The sequence below is a fragment of the Arvicanthis niloticus genome, chromosome 28 (assembly GCF_011762505.2).
Source record: "Arvicanthis niloticus isolate mArvNil1 chromosome 28, mArvNil1.pat.X, whole genome shotgun sequence".
NCBI lineage: Eukaryota > Metazoa > Chordata > Mammalia > Rodentia > Muridae > Arvicanthis > Arvicanthis niloticus.
The window spans coordinates 16,010,916-16,031,349 of record NC_133436.1 but is presented as its reverse complement, the minus strand read 5'-3'; the positions used below and the strand labels follow the sequence as shown (position 1 = coordinate 16,031,349).

Here is a 20,434-nt window from a genome sequence, read left to right as displayed (position 1 = left end):
CACACATCCACACATGACCTTTCCATGAAGCATGCGTGATAAAAGAAATTAGAAGTAGACTGAATTAAAATGTAACATCAACAGTCTTAGAAAAGGACCTGGACAGTCCTCATACGTGAGTTGTTTATTCATGAATATGCTTATGTCCTTGGAAATGAAGCAGCTTTCTGTGGTGCTGGCCCAGAGATTAAATCAGAGTTGCTTTATTCTCGTTCCTGACATTGAGTCTCTTCCCTGTGTCATTCAGAAAGAGCCCTTTATGGCTCTCCTTGTATTAGTAAGCCGAATCTGCTTTTAATTTATTTTCTCTTAGTGGACCACAAAGGTACCTTATGGGTGAAACTTAGTGTGCTATTCATTTGTTTTAGCCACATTCAAGGTCACTGAGTTTTAGAAAACCAGAACGAGTGTCATGGCACAGTTCTGCACGGGATGGCGGTGGACCGTTGCCGGTTTCCTGTTTTTGACACCTGCAACCAATGTGACCTTGCATAGACCTGCTAAGGCCTTGAGGAGTAGCCATGCTAATAGGCATGGAAAGGTCATCACCTCAATGTCAAAAGAACCAGCTGCAGCCACTGGAGCCAGAGCTGCTGCTCCACAGCTGGAAATGACAAACAAACCCAGGCCTCCACCAATTAGATGTAATATTTGAAAGAACATTGTGGAAGCCCTTGACCAGATTCAGATGCTCTGGAAAGCAATAAAACAAGATCACTAGACATAGTTTTAGGGAATCAAGGCCTGTGGTTTTGGCTGAGCAAAAGCCAATATCACCTCCTCCTCTCCCATGCATCTTTCTTTTCATATTCCTGAACCTAGCCAACCCTGACCACCCTCCAGTGTCCACAGAGCATGAGCTTTGGGTAATCTGTGACTTGTTCCTCTCATCATCCCGAGCTTCCTGGGTGATGCGGGAAAAGTCTGTGCTGTGGGAAAGTTAAGTGGTTCATAAGGCCTTTGTAGAGTTAAAGCAAGGCAGCCCAGCCATCATTGTGGTCTAAGTTCAAAAGACGCAGGATTGCAATTGATCTCAAGCCCCGAATTAAGTCAACTATTTTCTTTTAATATTCTTTGTTTCTTCAAAATGCAGGATCTGTTTCCGTCCAGTGTTGTAACTTCATACGTATGCCTTTGATTTAGGAAGCATGGTCATTCAGAGGGAAGGGGAGTTTAGTCATTTCCCGGGTTCTCAGGAATGGAGTATCAGAGCTACCTTCACCACATCATGCTTCTCGGGTTTCCCCTTTCTCCCTAATCCCCAGGGTTCATTTCTAACCCTTTTTCCGGGTATTTTTCACTGGAAATCTCCCAGAACCTTCGGGGATCATGTCTTCTTCAAACTGCCTCGCTCCCCTACTCTTCTGTTGGGGGAAGTGAAGACATTTTTATAGCCTCATTATTCAAGGCAAATGGGAACCTTTCTCCCTGACACCTTCCACTCTTCCTCCCTGCCCTCAGGACCAGTGGTCCCACCAGGGCTTACTAGATTTACCACCTCATCCTCCTTCTCCTGTAGTTCCCATTTCCACTCCCTTCATAGAGGATAAAATGAGCTTTTAACCATGTACTACAAGCCACGTACAGTTTGTGTTATCTGATCTGAGTCTTTTAGCCTTGCACAATTACACCCATTACTGGATGATTACAGGGTAGAGGAAGTTTTTGCACACAGTATAAAATCAAAAGAAGAGCTATGTGTGTGACTATGTGAATGTGCGTGTGTGCTTGAGTCTGTGTGAGAATGGGTGTGAATAAATATGAGTGTGTGTGTGTGTGTTGTGTAAGTGAGTGTGCACTGTGTGTGTGAGTGTATGTGAGATGTGTGAGTGTGTGTAAGTGTGCTTGTGTGAATGCATGTGAATGTGTATTGTGTGAGTGTGTATCTTTGTGTGTAAGTGTGTGAGTGAGTGTGTGTGTGAGTGTCCTTGTGTGAATGTGTATATATGTGTGTGTGTGTAAATGTGTGTGTGTGTATGAGAGAGAGAGAGAGAGAGAGATCTTGTGTGTCTATATGTTGTGTACTAGGGATAGAATCCAGGACTAATGTGTTCTAAGCAAGTGCTCTACCACTAACAAACACTGCCAGCATCCTTGGTCTTCAGTTTGAAAGAGAAATACCCAAGTCCAACTCCAAGTGCGGCATCCTTGTCTCTGCTCTGAAGTGGCACATCACAGCAGGTCACAATGTGACATGCATCCATGGTAGAAGTGGTTTCTACTTCTCTCTAGAGTCCTGAGCTCACACACCCCCAGCCCTTCTGTCTGCCTCCCCCCCCCCCCCCCCCCCGCTATATCCCTATGTCCTAAGTACAGTGTTGATGATCATATCTGGTCTGAAATTCACAACAATCTGTTGTTTCTTGTCTAACATGTTTTATTTTTGAGACTGGGTCGTGCTGCATAGTCCTGACCGGTCTGGAATCATGCTTTCTTATTATAATCTCCTCCTTTACACCACCAGCACTCCCTCTGTGTGGGGGGGCACATTGTGCCATTGTGCCAGGAACACAGGAGGTTCTGGGTACAGCTGGACCTGACTCTGTGTCTCTAACTCACAAGGAAGTCTCAGACAGATGATCGGCCGCCCGCATTCCCAAGAGCCTGATAACAAACTTGCCTTTCCGAGCTGCAGCAGGGAAGATGGAACATGTGCTGAGCCCTGCTGTGGGGAGGACGTGGCCTTGGCGGCTTCAACGGAAACTGTAGATTAAAGGCAGTGGCTACACTTTATCCTGCCTTTCAAAGTTGATCAGTTTCCTAATCAATTTAAGTTGCTCTGGCCTGGTTTTATCTGCCATGTCTCTAAGGTGCTGGATCGCTTCGCCTTTGAAGGATTCACTTAGTAATTTTAATCATGTGTTGTCACCTGTCTCCAAAGAGCTCGATAAATCTTTCTTGAAATGCCTCTGAGTGGCTTCTTCCTGTCCTGTCCTAATGGGCTCAGACCACTGGATGGCAGAGTGAGGCCCTCGGCAGGGCACAAAGCCCAATGGCTTCTGTGTAACTATTCCTAGCACATAAAATGTATTTTTAAATACCAGCTGGCCCAAGACCATCAGAGGTAAAATAGCTGTAAAGCTTCGATGGAAAGTTACCAATTATGAAAGGCATTCATACCTGCATTAGTCTACATTTTAGGGCTTCTGTAAAACAGAGTTTTTAAAAATTAGACATATATTTTTTTAATTGATGTTTATTGTATCCGTAAGAAAATGATAAGTTGTTTGGTTTTAAGTGCTGGAACATCCCAGGATGATACCCATCACAGTGTGATTAGCCCAGATTCCTTGTTCTTCATCCCACAAGTGAGAATACAGCACAGCAAATATAAGGCTCTAGCAGCTGGACCATTCAGTGTTTCCAAGCCAGCAATCTTTTAGGGCCTGAGTGACCATCAAATGTGGCTCAGTTTGTAGCCGTGTGTTCTCAGAGCCATTCTAAATGAGATAACACTCTGGCTTTTCATAATTGTTATCTTCTAGGACTCAGTTTTTTTTTCAAGTGAACTTCCATGGCTCTATTTTGCCTCTTTAATCTGGAAAAGTTTCCTTCCCTCCCTTCCTAACAGAATTTTTTTTTAAGAGTCTTGTATGGATGCTGGTCTGAAAACATACACCCCTGCAAAGGCATACTTGTCTTTTTCACATCTAGTAAAAACATAGTGATAGTTTCAAACTAAAACATTAGTGTTAATCATTATGAGGTCCCTGGCTTTGCTTAAGATCCTCACATCCAGAGTCAATGTTTAAAATCCCAGCCTTTATAATTCTAACATGAGACTCTCTCAATCAATGTAGGGACTTGCAATAAAAATCTGGGACACATGCCATCATGTTTTTTTTTTTCCTTCCTGAAGCCCATGGATTTGCCCAAAGTCTACTTCTAAACAAAATATTTTTTATTAACTTAAAAATATTCTGTCTATATAGGAAAGGTTATTTGTTGAAATATTTGCCTGAGGAGAATAGAAGTCCCCTTGATCTGCCAGGCTTAACATTGCTAAATTGAACTGTGCTGCAAGATCCTCAAGGAGCCCCTCCCTGGGGAACGGCTTCCTTTCTTATTGGGCTCACGGAGGTAAGGGAAACCCTATTCCCCATCTGTGAAAGGATGCTCTCCTCATGGTTGAGTAGAGACCTCAGCAGACTGACTACCTGGGTGGTTTTTGTAGATCAAATCTTAGAGTATAGATGAATAACCCTTAGGGTGCAGTGGTTCAACAGGAAGAGATGCTGCAGACCCAAAAGACCTGAGTTCAATTCCCAGATCTCACCAGGTGGCAGGAGAGAACCAACTCCCAAAAGTTGTCTTTTGACTCCTAAATGTGAGCTGTAGCACTGGATGTATGCCTGGGCCTGCACATAAGTAAATGAATGAACAGATAATAAACTTTCAAAAATGCCAACAGTTAGAAAGCAGTTTCATATTCACCTTGAGGATTCTTCAGGGAAAACTGGGAAATGATAAGGACTCAGTAATTCAAGCCATGTGTTTATGTACCACCTAGTAGGTACAAGTGATCTTCGGTGTGAGCCAGGGTTGTTTTCCAAAAATCCATCCGCAAACCATTTTAGAGTATATTGAAGCTGTGTGTAGCATGTCCTCGGAAAAATTAAGACTCTTTAACCAGGCCATACCTGAAACGTTGCAGGCCCATGAAAGGGGACACAATGTGTCATTATTAATGCTCTCTCGTTGTTCCATGGACAATTGAAACATTTGTGGGCTTTTACAGTGTGACATTAATATGACATAATGTGGAATAAGCATGTTGTACTAGGCCAATCAACATGGCAGCCTCAGAGACCATCCATCTTAGGTGGGGGGTGGGGGGGAGAGAAAAATATGGTTCAGAGGAGTGTTGTGTTTCTTATTAATGGGTCCTTCCTTGTCTGAGTTAGGCTTCCTATTGCTGTGACAAAACACCATCATAATTGGAGAAAGTCATGACAGGAACTCAAAGGAGACAGGAACCTGGAGACAGGAGCTGACCCAGAAACCAGGACAGGGTGCTGCTTGTTGGCTTGCTCCCCATGACTTGCTCAGCTTGCTTTCTTATAGAACCCAGGGCTACTAGCTCAGGGACAGCCCCACGCACAATGGATTGGGCCCTCCCACATTTGATCACTAATGGAGACAACGCCTTACAGCCAGATGGAATGGAAGTATTTTTTTTCAACTGAGACTTCCTCCTTTCAGGTGGCTCTAGTTTGTGCGTCGACTTTGCTTTTAAGACTAGCCAGCACAGTCCTCATTCACAAATCCTGCTACAGCAGAGCCCTCAAGTGTCACCTACACGTTTGTGTGGTAAAGGCTTGGTCTCTATGGAGGTCTCTATGTTCACTTGGGGGGTGGGGAGGGAGCAGTGTAGAGTTTACTAAGTGAAGCCTAGAGGAGGTTTTAGGACTGTGGAGAGTGCCACAGTTGAAGGAATAAGAGCATTCCAGCCCCTTGCGCCTCTGTTTCCCCATGTGCTCCTGTTTACTATGTGCTGCTTCACCACAGGCTTTAACCAAATGAAACCAAGCCACACCAGCACCTTGGAAACTGGGATCCAGAACAAATGTGCCCCACCGCCACCATAAAGTTGATTGTCTTAGGTATTCTCTGCATTGGTAGAAAGTGAACGAACATGTACTCCAATGGGGATATGAAACACATGGATAATGTTAGTTTGAATGTGATAAGTTGAGATCTTTGCCTCTTTCTTCTTGGACACCTACTATTCCTGGTTATAGTTAACTGTTTAAGTACATTATTCTAAAAGCATTGGTAACTTATGCTTAGCAAGGTGAGGAATTTCTCCTCTCCCTCCCTTTCTTCCTCCCTCCCTCTCCCTCCCCTTCTCCCCCTTCTCTCTGTCTTTCTGTGTCTTTCTCTGTGTCTTTCTCTCTGTCTCTCTGTCTCTGTCTCTCTGTCTCTCTGTCTCTCTGTCTCTCTGTCTCTCTCTCTCTCTCTCTCTCTCTCTCTCTCTCTCTCACACACACACACACACACACCATTGGAATCTGGAACACATCTTTCCACACAAGCATTTACTAAGAATCCTTTGGAACATTGTCTACTTTACAATTGATTCTGTCTGTGCTGTTCATCAAGAGAGACTGAGAAAAGACTGGTGAAGAGCTAAGTCCTCATTTTGAGCTTTTCTTCTTTCTTTGAGATTCAGCAAATTCTTTTCCTATGCTGTTAATCTAGAGAGAAGTCAGTCTCAACTGGGCGTTCTTTAGACTAAATATTTTATAACTTTCCATGCTTTATGATTTCTTCTTACAACGAGAGCTTTATTACCTGAGAAACTTGAAGCACATAGGAAATAAATGTTCACAGGGTCACTTGACAGAGAAGATAGTTGGCAAGAGGTGACACTACCCATTAACCCGTCGTGATGTGTTAAATGTGTGCATTTATTTTTCTTTTTCCCATGGCCATTCTTCTGATGATCTGACAATTAAAAACTCTTTTCTTCTGGTTATTTTAATAACTTTTCCTGAAATATAATTCAGACATAATTTCAAAGATCACCCGTAGTTTGTGAATACTGATTTTAATACATCACAAATGCTTATGTGAGAAGAATTATTATTCCTACCTTATTTAGGCTAAAGCCTCAGAGGCAAGTTAGTTTTATTTATTCTTATATACAGATGGTCAACCACACCCAGGTCTGAATGCATGGATTCAACCAACTGTGGACTGAAAATGTATTTTTAATGGCGCTACACTATACAGAGCATGTGCAGGCCTTTTTGCTGTTAGTCCACTGATAGTACTCTATACCATCTATGTACATAATGTTTACATTGGATTGGATTGCAATATAATGTCCATTGAGATATTTAAAGGTACAATGTACAGATGAGATTTAATTTTAAGTATATAGACTGGTTGTATAGGCTGCATGCAAATTCCATGACATTTTTACAGAAGGAACTTGATATCATCAGAGATAAGTGTCCCCAAAGATCTAAGAACCAACTCCCATGAATACCAATGCATGAATCTCTGAGCAAATGTTTAATAAGCAGGCCAAATGATGTGGTCTCTGGATTCAGTAAAATGTGACTCACAAGTAAACCATCTCAGAGTCAGAGCATATGACATACTTGTGTCCTAAAGAGTTTTGTGAGCTGGAGATGTCACTCAGTGGTACAATACTTGCCTAGCAGGTACAAGGGCTTATAATTCATCCCAGTACCAAACCCCAAAAATCAAAACAAACAAGCAAATCACACCCACACCCACACACATACCATACATAAACACACATATACACATACACACACGTGCATACACACTCATACACATTCATACACACGTCACACACATATACACACATAAAAATGCATACACAGACTACACACATATACACATATACACACACATGCACACATACTACACAAACACACACATACATATATACACATACATACAGATACATAAACACATACACACATACATACACATGTACACACATGTGCGTACACACACATACACACACATATACACATGTATACACATACCACACATACACATATACACATTTACAACACAAACACACACACACTTATACATACATAATACAGATACATACACATATACGCACACCACACACATACACACAGAGACAGATGTATACACATATGCACACGTACACATATAGACACATATGCACACACATTCCTACATACACACATATACACATACACCCACATACACATACACACAAATGGATTTTATTTTCAAAGATCACTGTATATTTAGAAAGAAAAACTAAAAATATGGAAACCACTTTCTAACCTAATAAAGTAATTTAAATTACTGCTGAGGAGATGGTGGAGTGATATGTTCACTGATTCAGTGACTCATAAACATTATAAAGGAATCCCCCTAATTTTCTGCTAAGCCATGCTTAGACTTGACCTCTTTTTCAGATGGTCTCCCTTACATGGCCATACAATAGCTCTTGAACACAAAAGAGATAACATGTTCCCAAGTCCATCTACACCAGGAAAATGAAAGTCCTGTCCCTGGACACAAAGTAGGTACTCTTCTTTCAAACTGATAAGCTTGTGACAGTGAAGAAGCCATGCACAGAGTGGCTTAAGCTAGTTACAATCCTCATGAGGAGCTGGGGATGGTGTGAGTGGCACTTCCACCACCTGATTGTAGAGAAAGGATGTGTCAGGGAGGGAGTAGTGGGTTATTAATGCCATGTGATCAACCAATGATGTTCACTAGAGTGAAACCATTATATTTAAGTGTTACATTCTTTTTATTTCTAAATGTAATGTAGTACATAAGTCTACAGCCATATCTAACCCTGAAAGTGCCCAATCTCATCTGTTCTCGGAAGCTAAGCAGGGTTGGGCCTGGTTGGTACTTGGATGGGAGACTGCCTGGGAATACTGGGTGCTGAAGTCTTTAAAAAACAAAAATAAACAAACAAACAAAACAAACCAAAAACAGAGTATGTAATATGATCTGTCAGTGCTTAACTCCCACCCCTACCTACTGCTGCAAACTCTGTTATGTCATATACTTTGATGGGGAACATGCCTCCTGTTATGATCAAGTATAATGTCACTTTCATCTTATGATCAAAGTAACTGCAGGCTCCTTGGACAGAAGATACCTCAAACAGAGCTAATACTGTATCCAGAACATATTGTGCTGAGAGCCTGGCCCAGGCCAGTGATGTTTTGTTCTTTGTGACCTGTGCTAGAGCCATCCTATATACCTTATGTACAACTGGGATGCTTTTTCATAGGGAGATCTAATGATAGTCACCATCAGAAGTGCCCTCTGTTCATCTATTTTTGGGATTTGGGCATAGGCAAAGCAGGAGAGAAATCATGAAGCTTCTGGGGCTGGTAGGAGGCTACTGGCTCAGATCACAAGGTAGAATGAGGTTGCAGCCCAGGACAGACTCGGTATGGTGTCTATGGTCTGTGTCAGCAACTTGTGACCCTATCTTTTCTGTCTAATTCTCTGCTGATGGGAAGATCCATTCCAGAGTCCAGACACCAAGTCTGGGTTCAGAGTGATTTAGGACACACTTACGAGTTGGAAATTATTCAAGAAAGTAGCAGTGCTTCACACCCATCCATGGAAGGACAAAACTGCTGTCTCCGGTTCCCAGTGATTTATATTATTAGATGGGAAAGCACTCAGAATTGAACTTTCCTTCCTGCCAGTCAAAGCTATAATGTGTTTAGTCACCAAAGTTGAGGTTGGAGATTTGGCTTTTCCTTCTGTTGGACCATGTTGTCTCAATTTCTTGAATGAACTCATACAAGCCACTATAGAAGGGTTGTTGCTGCCCTTGGCTATAAAATGTCATAAGTGGTCCAACTTTTCTGGTATTAAGGTTTGGCAAAGGCATGTGGACCAAGGCAGTGTGGAAAGCCCTACCTTGGAATTCACTGAATGGGCAAGAAGCACAGATAAGGCTGAAGGACACTGAATACAGACATCCCAGTGGCCTGTCTGCTTCCAAAGCTGATGCAGAATGACTCTCCAATAGGTGCTCAGCACCACCCACCTTTCTTCCTTTAAAGTTGCAAATGGTCTTATCTGAACAAGAACTTCCTGTTATAAAGCAGATATAGGGGCTGGAGAGATGGTTCGTCAGTTAAGAGGAATTACGGGACTGGGTAAATTTGACCTTCTTTTCAAGCCAAGGTCATCACAGGCTGTTACCAGCTTCCAGCTTCAAGGGTCTCTCTCTAATTGACTGTGCCTCCTCTGTGTGTTTTCCCATCCTTTGTGCCTTCTCAGAGACAAGACCTGTCCCTAAGCATTTTGTATTGCCTGTGGGAGAATTGGGATCCAGAGAAAACTAGTGACTCCATTGAAAAATGAACTGGAAAGAGGCATGCGGCAAAGTCTGGAGAATGCTTGTCTAGTGTACATAAAGCTCTGGGTTCAAATCCTAGGACTACTAGGTACTTCCAAGTGTAATTCTAGCAGTTGAAAGGTGGAGGCAGAAGGATAAAGAATTCAAGGCCAGCCTCAGTGATATAGCCAATACAAGGTAAGGCCATGTTACATAAGACCCTGTCTAAAATTCAAAAAGAAAAAAAAAAACTGAACTACAAGATATAATTTCTAGCCTAGAATACTTGTCATCGTATAACTGTATTTATATTATAAGATTCTTTGTAATCTCCATAAAAAGGATATAGGGAGTATACATACAATGTGTTTAATATGTCTGTGTCCACATGCATCTGCATCCATCCATTATACATATTATTTAGTAGTAAGAAGTAAAAACATGGGTATTCTAGGTTCATTTATGAAGCAATGATATAACCTGACAACAAGCAACCTAAGGGAGAAAGGGCTGACTTCACTTCGCAATTCCAGCTCAGAGCCCATCACTTTGGGAGTCACAGCATCGAGTTACACAGCCCAAGACAGCTTGTCACATCACATCCACAGTCAAGGGTCGAGATAGAATGATGTCATACTCACTGGTTGTTGGTTGTGCTCTGCTTGAGTTTCCCACTTATGCTGTTCAGGATCTCTTTCTAGGGAATCGTGTCGCCCACAGTCAGCTGGGTCTTCCTACAATAATTGACGTCAGTAAGCCCATCCCCCACAGATATATCCATAGTAGCCCAATCCAAAGTAGATCATCCTTCATTGAAACGCTTCTCAAGTGATTCTAGGTTGTATCAAATGGACAATTAAAGTTAACGATTGCAGTGGGTTACTTAAAATTGATTGACTACATCAGTCTGTTTAAAACTTGGAGTCTGAGCATTTAAGTCATCATCATAAAAACAGGGCCTGATTAAATATCCTTTGGAGCTGGTTTATGTTACTTTTGGTTGCCTAACTCCAAGATTTCAGCCCTTTCCTATCCCCCCAAATGCTTTAGGACTATAGCTTTTCAATCCTGTGTCTCTATAGACACATTTTTTTCAAAAAAAATTTTTTTTCTACAAATGAAATTCTTTTGACCAGTGGTCAACAAATGGTGTCGGGTTGTGCCATGTTGTCCAAACAGGACCCTTAAAAAGGAAATTTGAAATAGAATAGTCTCCTGTCTACAGCGGACACTCTAACGTCCTCATGGACACATCCACAAGAGTGTTTCCATGGTGATTCTTAGCCCAGTCAAGTTGACAATAAAGATGAAACCACCACATCCAGCTGCCTCTTTCTGCAATATAAAGAGAAATAAAAGGAAATTCTTAAAGGTTGCTTATACACTAGGATGTCACAATGCTTTCCAGAGGCGTAAAAGTAAAGATGGATGCTGAAGTTCTAATTTCTGCTTTTTTAAGTGAATTTTTGTGCTCTAGGAAATCCCTGCATGCCCAGGTATCCCTGAGACTTAGTGCTCATAATTAGACTACTAACCTTCATTGTTTGCCTCTTCTAAGTCCAAATGTAAAACACTGGCTAGTCTATCTGTATTTTTTACAAACAAAAAGTATCTCTGTGTGTGTGTGTGTGTGTGTGTGTGTGTGTGTGTGTGTGTGTGTGTGTGTGTGAAAGAGAGGGAAGAGACAGACAGAGACAGATAGAGAGAAACAGAGAAAGAGAGAATATTATGGTTTTCTTGGAGAGCCCTTTGTGAGTTTCTAGTGTGTCTATGTGTGCATGGACACGTGTGATCTTCTACAATAAACTTTAATGGTTCTTTTGAGAAACTGTACTCATATTCAGCCTAGTTTCTATTATTGGGATATCTGAGGCAATTCTTGAATACTGAACTGTCCTTTGATCTGTAGAAGCAGTGGTTTCCATGGAGCTGTGCTGGCTAATGACCAGGCTGGAGTTCGGCATTCCAGTGAGCTGGGTTCTATTTTCCTAACCAGGCCTGCCCTGAAGTATTTGCATAAAGACTTTAAAGTCATGATGTTTACATGTGAGTGCTAAAGTAAGTTGAATAGCTGAGGGTGAGAGTAGAGCGAGCCATTAAAAATCTGTTTCATTTATCTAAATGTTAGCTTCTTTCTTTAAAAAAAAAAAGTATTTTAATCTTTTGGTGACAGAGAATACACATTTCCCCAATACTCCAATTTTGTACAAAGTAATGCAAAACATACTTTGTCTTATTTGACCTTAAATGTAAGTAAAGTGAAAGCCAAATTATCATGACCAACATATTCCCTACATCTGGCAATACTCTGTTTCTCAAAGCAATTGATAATCCCAACTTATTTTTAGACATTTTTAGGCTGAGCCTTCTTCTCTGGGTTTCTTTCTCCCCCACCCAGTTCTACAGAACAGCCTGCCAAAGGAGGCTGCCAGCCCCACCCCTAATGGCGTGTTAAAGTCACACACTCACACAGCCATACTATGGCTTCAGGAAGGACAGGGGGTTCCTGACAGCTTACTCTGACCCAGGGGAAAGAAAGTATAATAATAATAATAATAATAATAATAATAATAATAATAATAATAATAATAATAAAGCCTTGTAGAGAAGTGGGCAGTGTTTCTATTGAATTAGTATGATTAAATTGGAGCCAAGAGAAAACATGACATCTGACTGAGTGGACTGAGAGGGTTTGGAGATGACCTTTGATTTCTACAAAAGTCAATCTGTGATGGTTGGATGCCTGGCTCCCTCTCAACTACATCTGGTGGTATCTAGAGGCCTTGGGCTATGGGGACATTAATTCCTTAGCTAGCATGTAAAATAAATCATGAAATACTCTCTGGGGTCAAAGTTGTTGTTTTCTTGAGACAGACTCTTTGTATCCCAGGCTGGCCTTGAACCTCTAACAATCCTCCTACTTCAGTCTCTCGAGTGTAAGACTCGTGCATGAACCACCATGCCTGGCTTCAGGCTAAGCGTTTACATGTTTGCACCATCTTCCTTGATATTACAGTTACTTAATTAGTCCTCTTGGCAATGTGTCAGGAAGCCCAGAGACTCCCAGCCTGTAGTCTACCCTCTCACTCTTTATTCATCATGTGGATGTGGCTCTAACCCAGGTTGTGGTCCAAAGATGTAATTCTGATTTCCTTTCAAACCATTCCTGGAATAACTGAAGGGTTCTGCATTCAAGGAAAACATTGACATTTATTTTTGACCCTGATCCCTTGATGAGATAGTTATTTACTCTTGTTCATATATCTCATAGGTTTTGATGGAAGAAAAATACTGGGTTTTCCCTTGCATTTTTTAAACATATTTATGCTTCCAGAATAAATAAACAAGGAGGGATAGAGATCCATCTTCAAAAGTCAGCAGTACTCTAGGGGGACGTTCTAATAAAAAACGGACTTAAGTAGATTTTCTTTTCATAGACACTCGCTTCTCTTACACTGACTTCATAAGGGATATGATCCCTTAAGTCACGCCTTTAAGATACAAAGGATAAGTGTTGGGTTGGTAATAAAGAATAAAACCTAAGAGCAGTTGCATGAAGAACCCAGAAAGAGCAACCACAGCACACCAAACAGAACGACTACCAGAGGTTACCGAAAAGTGTCAGCACCTTTTGTGCATGGCTCTGATGACATCAGATCTGTTGTGCACCGCGCCGTTGGCTCACATCTGTGAATGGCACCTCCTGGAGTCGGGTCACCCTGTTATCCCTAGAACTAAGTGGATTAAAATACACTTCTGCACTCACACATGTAAAATTTCAGCAAGAAAATGTGGGTTCCCTATTCATCCTAGGAATCATGGGGAAACAGTGGATCACACAAGCAAACAGAGCTCACAACCCTATTAGCTGTGGTACAAAATAGGACTCTGGCTGGGAAAATGGTGCAGTAGAAACGGCTCTTCTTGCTTCTTCTTTATCCTCCATCTAGAATACCCCTCAAAAGAGGAAAGGACAGGAATGCTGTGAAGCAGGAACCAAGGCACTGATCTGTAATAAATAGTCAAGTTGGGAACCAGATGAGGCCCGAGTGTACTCAGGCTTCCATGCAGGCGCATTGGTGAGGGCTCTACCAACCAAGTCCTGTGGTAGCTGCTAAGGACCCGTGAACACACACACAAATATAACCCTCAGAAACGTAGGGTCTAGTGGGGCTAGAAGACCATGGCTTTAAAGCCATAACAAGCGTGTGATTAACAGTAGCATTAGCTATGAAGAGTACGGAACGGTCTTGAGTTGGGATGGAGGGAGATTGAGAAGCTCCAAGGGATATTTCGGTGAAAAAAAGAACAAATGGGTGAGTTAAAAACCAGGGAGGCCAGAGATCCCTGGTGATTGGGTTGGGGAGAGGCAAGGAGTCTATACTGATTGGCCTTGTGGGCCATGCTAAGGTGTCTCGATTTCACCTGAAAAGGCAGTGGGACTGCACGTATAGGCTTTAAGTAGGAGAGAGATAAATCCAGGACAGCTTTGTGTAGATTTATGGTAGCTCTTGGGTGACTGTGTTAATGGCAGGGGAGTGGCAATGGAACAGAGTTAGGAACCTTGTACTGTAGGCAGTCGGGGAGGTGAGAATCTGGTCACCCGGGAGGTTCCCTCATATATAAAGATGCATAGATGTTATCAAGGACCCACTCCTTGGATAATTCATTTTAAAAAGTGTTATAAGAAGTCTTTATCTTGGTGTGTTTATTTCATATCACTACCTTTTAAAAGCCTGTTGGGACCACTCTGCTGGGAAACCTGGATCTGCAGAGAATAAGAAAGCCTGACTCTACACATGGACGCCTTAATGGTACCAAGAGCTGAAACTCGCTGTGCAAGGTTTCACTGGCAGTGGCTGCCATCCTCTCTGCTTCTTCTAATTTCCCAGGAGGCACCAAGGGTGTTGCTCATTGTTTGCAGAGATGCATGAGCATGGAGATTGAAGATGATGGCTTTTGAAGTTCTGTTTTGGAGGGAGGGGCCTTATTAACTACTTACTGTAACTACCAACCAATAAACTGACCCTAATTCACCAATAATGGGCTTTAGGGGATATAGGAGATATATGGGGATACAAGAGAGTATCGGAATTATTTGATAATTGAAGATATGGAGAAAGGGGAAGATGGTTCTATATTGTTTCTATAGGTGTTTGAGTCCATTGCTACATTGAGGGCAGGGTGCTGTAATGTGAAAGGAGGGTGCTTTTATCCCCAGTAGGGAGGAAGGCTGTGCGTGTGTAAGAGGTGTGTGGGTATGTGCGGAGGCCAGAGGTCTTTCTGCAGTCTCTTTACCCTCTTTTTTAGTCAAGGTGTCTATTAAACCTGAAGCTTACCATACTGGCTAACCTAGCTGACCGGCAAGTCCTGGGATTGCCCTGTCACTCCCCATCATGGCAGGGATACCTACGGTTACCTACATGCTCTAGTTTATACACTACTGGTGTTGTGAGGATCTGAACTCAGGTCTTCATGCTTGGAGAGCACACTGTACCCACTAAGGCATCACCCTTGCCAAAGAAGTGGCAAGAAGGAAGAGCACCATGCATGGATAAAAGGAAGATAGCAATAACTAGAAAAAGGACCCCCTGTGGCTATGGTCCTTCCAGCATTCCTGTACTGTAGCCCTTCAGTGTATCTGCTTCTGAGCACCACATACTAAGTATTTCGGCCCTCCCTGCTGCATATCAACTCTGTACTTATCCCCACCCCCTAAATTACACATCCTGGCAAGATTTGCACTTGTAAAGCATTTAATTATTGTGTTTGGCAGTCGTGGCTGGTTGCATTATGTAAACAAATGCCAACTTCAAACACCGGGGTTGATTTTTTTTTTTTTTTTCATAGTCTGCCAGAAAGCGAGACTTATTTGATGTGCATTTGGAGGCTCCGTTTCTGGTTCCATAATGTAGGTGTGGGAATGAGGATCTGGCTTGCTTCTGAGGTCCTAATGCCACAGAAAATTAACCTTTAGCATCCTCAGCAGAACTGTAAATCACCACAGAGCTATGTTCCAAAGACACTCTCAATGTTCGCTCCACTCTAGTAAAAGCTCTTCGTACTGTTTAAACATATATGCAAGCACTGGATTATTTTCAGATCTTCTGTGTGGTTTGTGAACTCTGCAACGTGTAGCTAACATGCCACCGTCTCAAGGAAAGATTCCCACGGTTTCTATGGAGGTCCTGGTAAACATAGTTCACTGTCTCCTCCCTATGTGCAGGCACTGATTGTTCTCTCTAATATCTAAATGTGACCAAGAGTACTTCTCTGCTCAGTTGACTCTTGGATACCCTATACTCCTGCACAGAGCCCTTAACACACTAATGTTCGAGGGAGGGGTGCTGGAGTAATGAATCAGTAGGTAAAGTACTTGTCACATGAAGTCTTGAAATCAAACTCTAAAGGCCATGCCAAAAGCCAACTGTGAGACATAGCTGTAACCCCAGTACTGCGGAATCAAGTGCAGTAGGTCCCCTGGGACTTGCTGGCCAGCCTGTCTAGCCAAGCCAGCAAGCTTCAAATTTAGTGTGTCAAAGAAAAAGAGGTGAGAAGTGACATCTATCACTGACATCAACCTGACATCAACTACCCGCCTCCACACATGCACGTACACACGTGTGCACCTATACGTATACACATACACAAAAGAACTATTATTTAGTCAACTCCGTTGATTTAAAAAAAAAAAAAAAGCATCCAATCTCCTCTCTCCCTATGCCCTAGAGTACTAGCCATGAGGACCAGATTTATAAAAGAATAAAAGCCTACTGGGTGTCATCTTTTGTGTTCCTCCTCCTGTCTTCTTGGGGTCCAGGGTCTGAATCCTCATTCATGGAGCTGACCCTGAGGCTGAGCAAAAGTCTGAATCGTCACAGGAAGGTTAAATTATAGTTCAAATACCATGCTTTACTTATGGAGGTGAGAACTTGAATGACCCAGTTTAAAGAGAGAAAGTAATTAACAAGGGTTGAAAAGGTGTTTTCTGGTAACCCTAAAGTTACCAGAAGGTTTGGATAGGCAGATCTTCTCATCTCTTGAGGTATCTGGATTATTGTTGCTTTATTCTAAAAGTGATGACTGAATAAGATCAGAGCACAGCCTTTCTCCCATCTGACTTTCTCAGTACCACTGCTCCAAGAAAGGGAATATGGAGTCAGGCTCTTATTTGAGAACAACATGCCTGCCAGGATGGAGTGTCACCAGCCAGCCAAATTCCAACGCTTACTATCTATCTATGGCTGTAGATCGGTAGGTGGGGAGGTGCCTGATTTCACTTTTATTGCCAGTTTGAAATGCTAGCCTGTGTCTCCGACACTCCTATAGAATGTGCACACAACTTGGGAATGCTTTACTGTTTGAAAATGCTGTGGAAAATTCAAAACTTACATGGACACGGACATAGTAAAGCGAGAGACGTTTATAATAACCCACAGGTGGCAGGCTGGGCCCTCAGCATGTGTTAGTCAGCAAAGTGAGGCAAGTTCTTTGTGTAAATCTAATCTGACTCACTTCCCCTCTCCCACCTGAGAACAAGTCCTTGGTGAGGTCCTCCATTCTGCCTTCCCCACTTCATCACCCGACTCCTGGTACCATTTGCTAACTCACAGTGGACAAGGCTGTAGGGTGCAGAGACTTATCTATTGTGACACAGCATGAGAAGCAGAACCAGGACTAGAGGGTGTGACACACAGCACACATGTGGCACACAGTGCCCTCGGCTGTGTGCGGCGTCTAGAGTCTGCTGTGGTGGATTTGGCAGGAGACCCTGTTCCTTCAGCCTCCCCTTTGGGTTTAACTTACTCACCAGATTGCAGGGGGTCTTGAATCGTTCATCCTCTTCCTAGGATAGTTTTGTCTCTAAAGAAACCATTTTTCTAGTGGAAAGTTAAGCACTGGAAATTACTCAAATAAGTTACTGACACTGGGTATAATATAAAAGAGAAAGTATCCAAAATTGAGAATGCATGTCCTGGGCTGGAGGCCTGTGTGTGCTTTACATAACACTGGGTGCACACCCCTGCGGGAAATACTGGGGTTATTAAAAAGGGGGGTTCTATATTCTGAATAATGGTGTCTACACAGGGTTTTTTTCTACTTAAGTTGGAACAAAATTGTTTAGCGTGTTTGATACCTCAAACGAGGCACCAAAATGATATCGTCTTTTATTATTTTGTTAACAGCAGTAGCTACATACAGAAAACTGTCTATATTCACCTCCATCTGGATGCAAAAGTTAGAGCAGGTTTTGGGGGACTGATGTAGTTGAGAGCCACAGAAGAAAAGGAAGGAGAGGAGAAGCGTGGACTATTGGAGGTCATATCGAAGTCCTTATAAAAAGGAATTATCTCCTGTCTGGGATTGTCCAACTTTGGTTTGCTAGGAAATTCCTAGCCAGCTGTTGATTAATTAAAACGTCCATAGCAAATATTTTTAAAATATTTTTGAACTCAGAAATCCGCCTGCCTCTGCCTCCCAAGTGCTGGGATTAAAGGCGTGTGCCACCACCGCCTGGCTTGATCCAAGTTAGATAATCTCTTCTCACTTTTTACTAATCCTTTCCCTGGGGGAAAATCCAGAGTTTATCATTTGAGCTGTGATTACTTCATTAGGGCTGCACATAATCAATCCCAACTGGGATAACAGATCTCTGCCCCAGAGATTAATGGGAAGGCCTGAGATGACATAGGGTTGTATATTTCCTGTGTACTTATATGATGAATGTTGGTATGTGTGCCACTGCTGCATTAAGACACGACGTATACTTCCTACTGACAAAAAGTAAATAGGGTCTGTACTCTTTGCAGACAAATGTTTTTAAACCACTCCCAACAGAGCTTAAATTGTCCAGTGTCTAAATAAGCTTTAGTCATCCCAGAGAGCGAGTAAAAAGAGACCCATTCCTTATGCCTTAAATAACCCTCCACACATAAACAGGAGTTCCTCCTTAACAGACTCATGTTAACTTCAGATGCCCCAGCAAACAGGGGTTTGATATTGTTTAGCCTGAATTACCCATCCTGACCCAATCTAATTGTTGTAAGTGGTAGGAATTAATTTTGTGCAGGCAAGGATGAAGGCTAATCCCAATCAATCAGCACCTTGTAATTAATCCACATACTCTTAAAGGAGAGGGAGAAAAGTTGGCACATTCTCTGGCTTACAGCTCTCCACCAACCTGACTCAGAGCTCTTGGGTTTTATAGGGTTCGAATTTCAGGGTAGAATCACAATTGACAAAAGGTTTGCTGAAGCAGATGACTCTTTCCAGCTGCCAAATATCAAGGTGTTGTCCAGAATCTGTTCTAACCATGAGAGCCAAAGAAATATTTGAATAAAGGACAAACACTGTCAGATGCTTTTGAAATGTGGCCCGAGCAGGTGGGTTTTTATCATATGGGGACATCACTGTTGTCTCTGAAACCCTAAATCACTGAACACCACTGAACTGTAAACCAACAAGAAATCTTAACCCACCACCTTCCATTAGTGAGAAAATAAAGAATAAACATCTGAAAAAGATTAAAAGGCAAAAATATTAAGAGACAGTTTCCTACAAAATCAATATGTCAAACAAGTTCTTACTAAATTTTTTATATAAGGGAAGGTGACATGATATTACTCAGTCTTTTCCTTTGATAAACAAAAAGAAGAGAAAATGAATGGAAATTTGTTTTAGTATTTTAAGTGTTGGGCTGTGATAGATAGCTTCATGAATAGCCTTTATTTCTAAGTTTCTGTGTCTTTTAAAAGATATTTACTTTTATGTGTGTTTGGTGTGTGTGTGTGCCTGCATACATGCATGTAATGTGTGTTTGGTGTGTGTGTGTGTACATACATGCATGTATTATGTATGTATGTATGTATGTATGTATGTTTGGTGTGTGTGTGCCTGCATGCATGTATGTGTATCATGTTTATGTAGATGAGTATAGAGGTCAGAAACGGGCATTAGATTTCCCCTGGGAGTGTAGTGACTGACAGAGATGAATTATCTAACATAGGTGCTAAGAAGCAAATCTGGTTCTGCTTTCAGAACATGACATATTCTTAATCACTGAGCAATCGTTCCAGCCCACTGACTTGTTTCTTTCCTAAGATGAAAATTAAATAGTTCTTCCATGGCTTCATCTCCTATGCTTTGATGCTAAAATGGATATTAAGCCACAGTTAGATTTCACAAACTCTATGCCCGTGTCCATCAAAATAACATGTCTAAGGACAGAGAAGATGCAAATATTCTACCGAAGTTGGAGATAAATGTAGACATCTCACACCTCACCTCAACTACTGAAGAAACCATAAAATAGGGAAACATCATCAAACATATCATGTTTTCCCATGGGAACAATTTGATAATTGTGAGCTTTCTTTACCAGAACTTAGTATGTAATTATAAACAACAGTATATTTTCTAATTACTACAGTGATAATAGAAATATCTTATTTACTAATTATACTAGTCTCTGGTTCATAATAGTTGTTCATTCATTCATTTATTCACTCACTCATTCATTCAACAAGTTTTCATTGCATAGGTGCTAAATTCCAGGTACCAGTCTGGGAAAAATCATGTGGCTAAATTAATAAA

General features: G+C 41.8%; 1 protein-coding gene and 1 pseudogene across 4 annotated transcripts in view; both read left to right on the top strand.

The window, feature by feature from the left end:
- Plekhg1 (pleckstrin homology and RhoGEF domain containing G1) overlaps positions 1 to 20,434 on the top strand; it is a 216,321-nt gene that overhangs the window by 67,706 nt on the left and 128,181 nt on the right. The window lies entirely within an intron of this gene.
- LOC143440213 (5S ribosomal RNA) lies at positions 8,307 to 8,427 on the top strand (annotated as a pseudogene).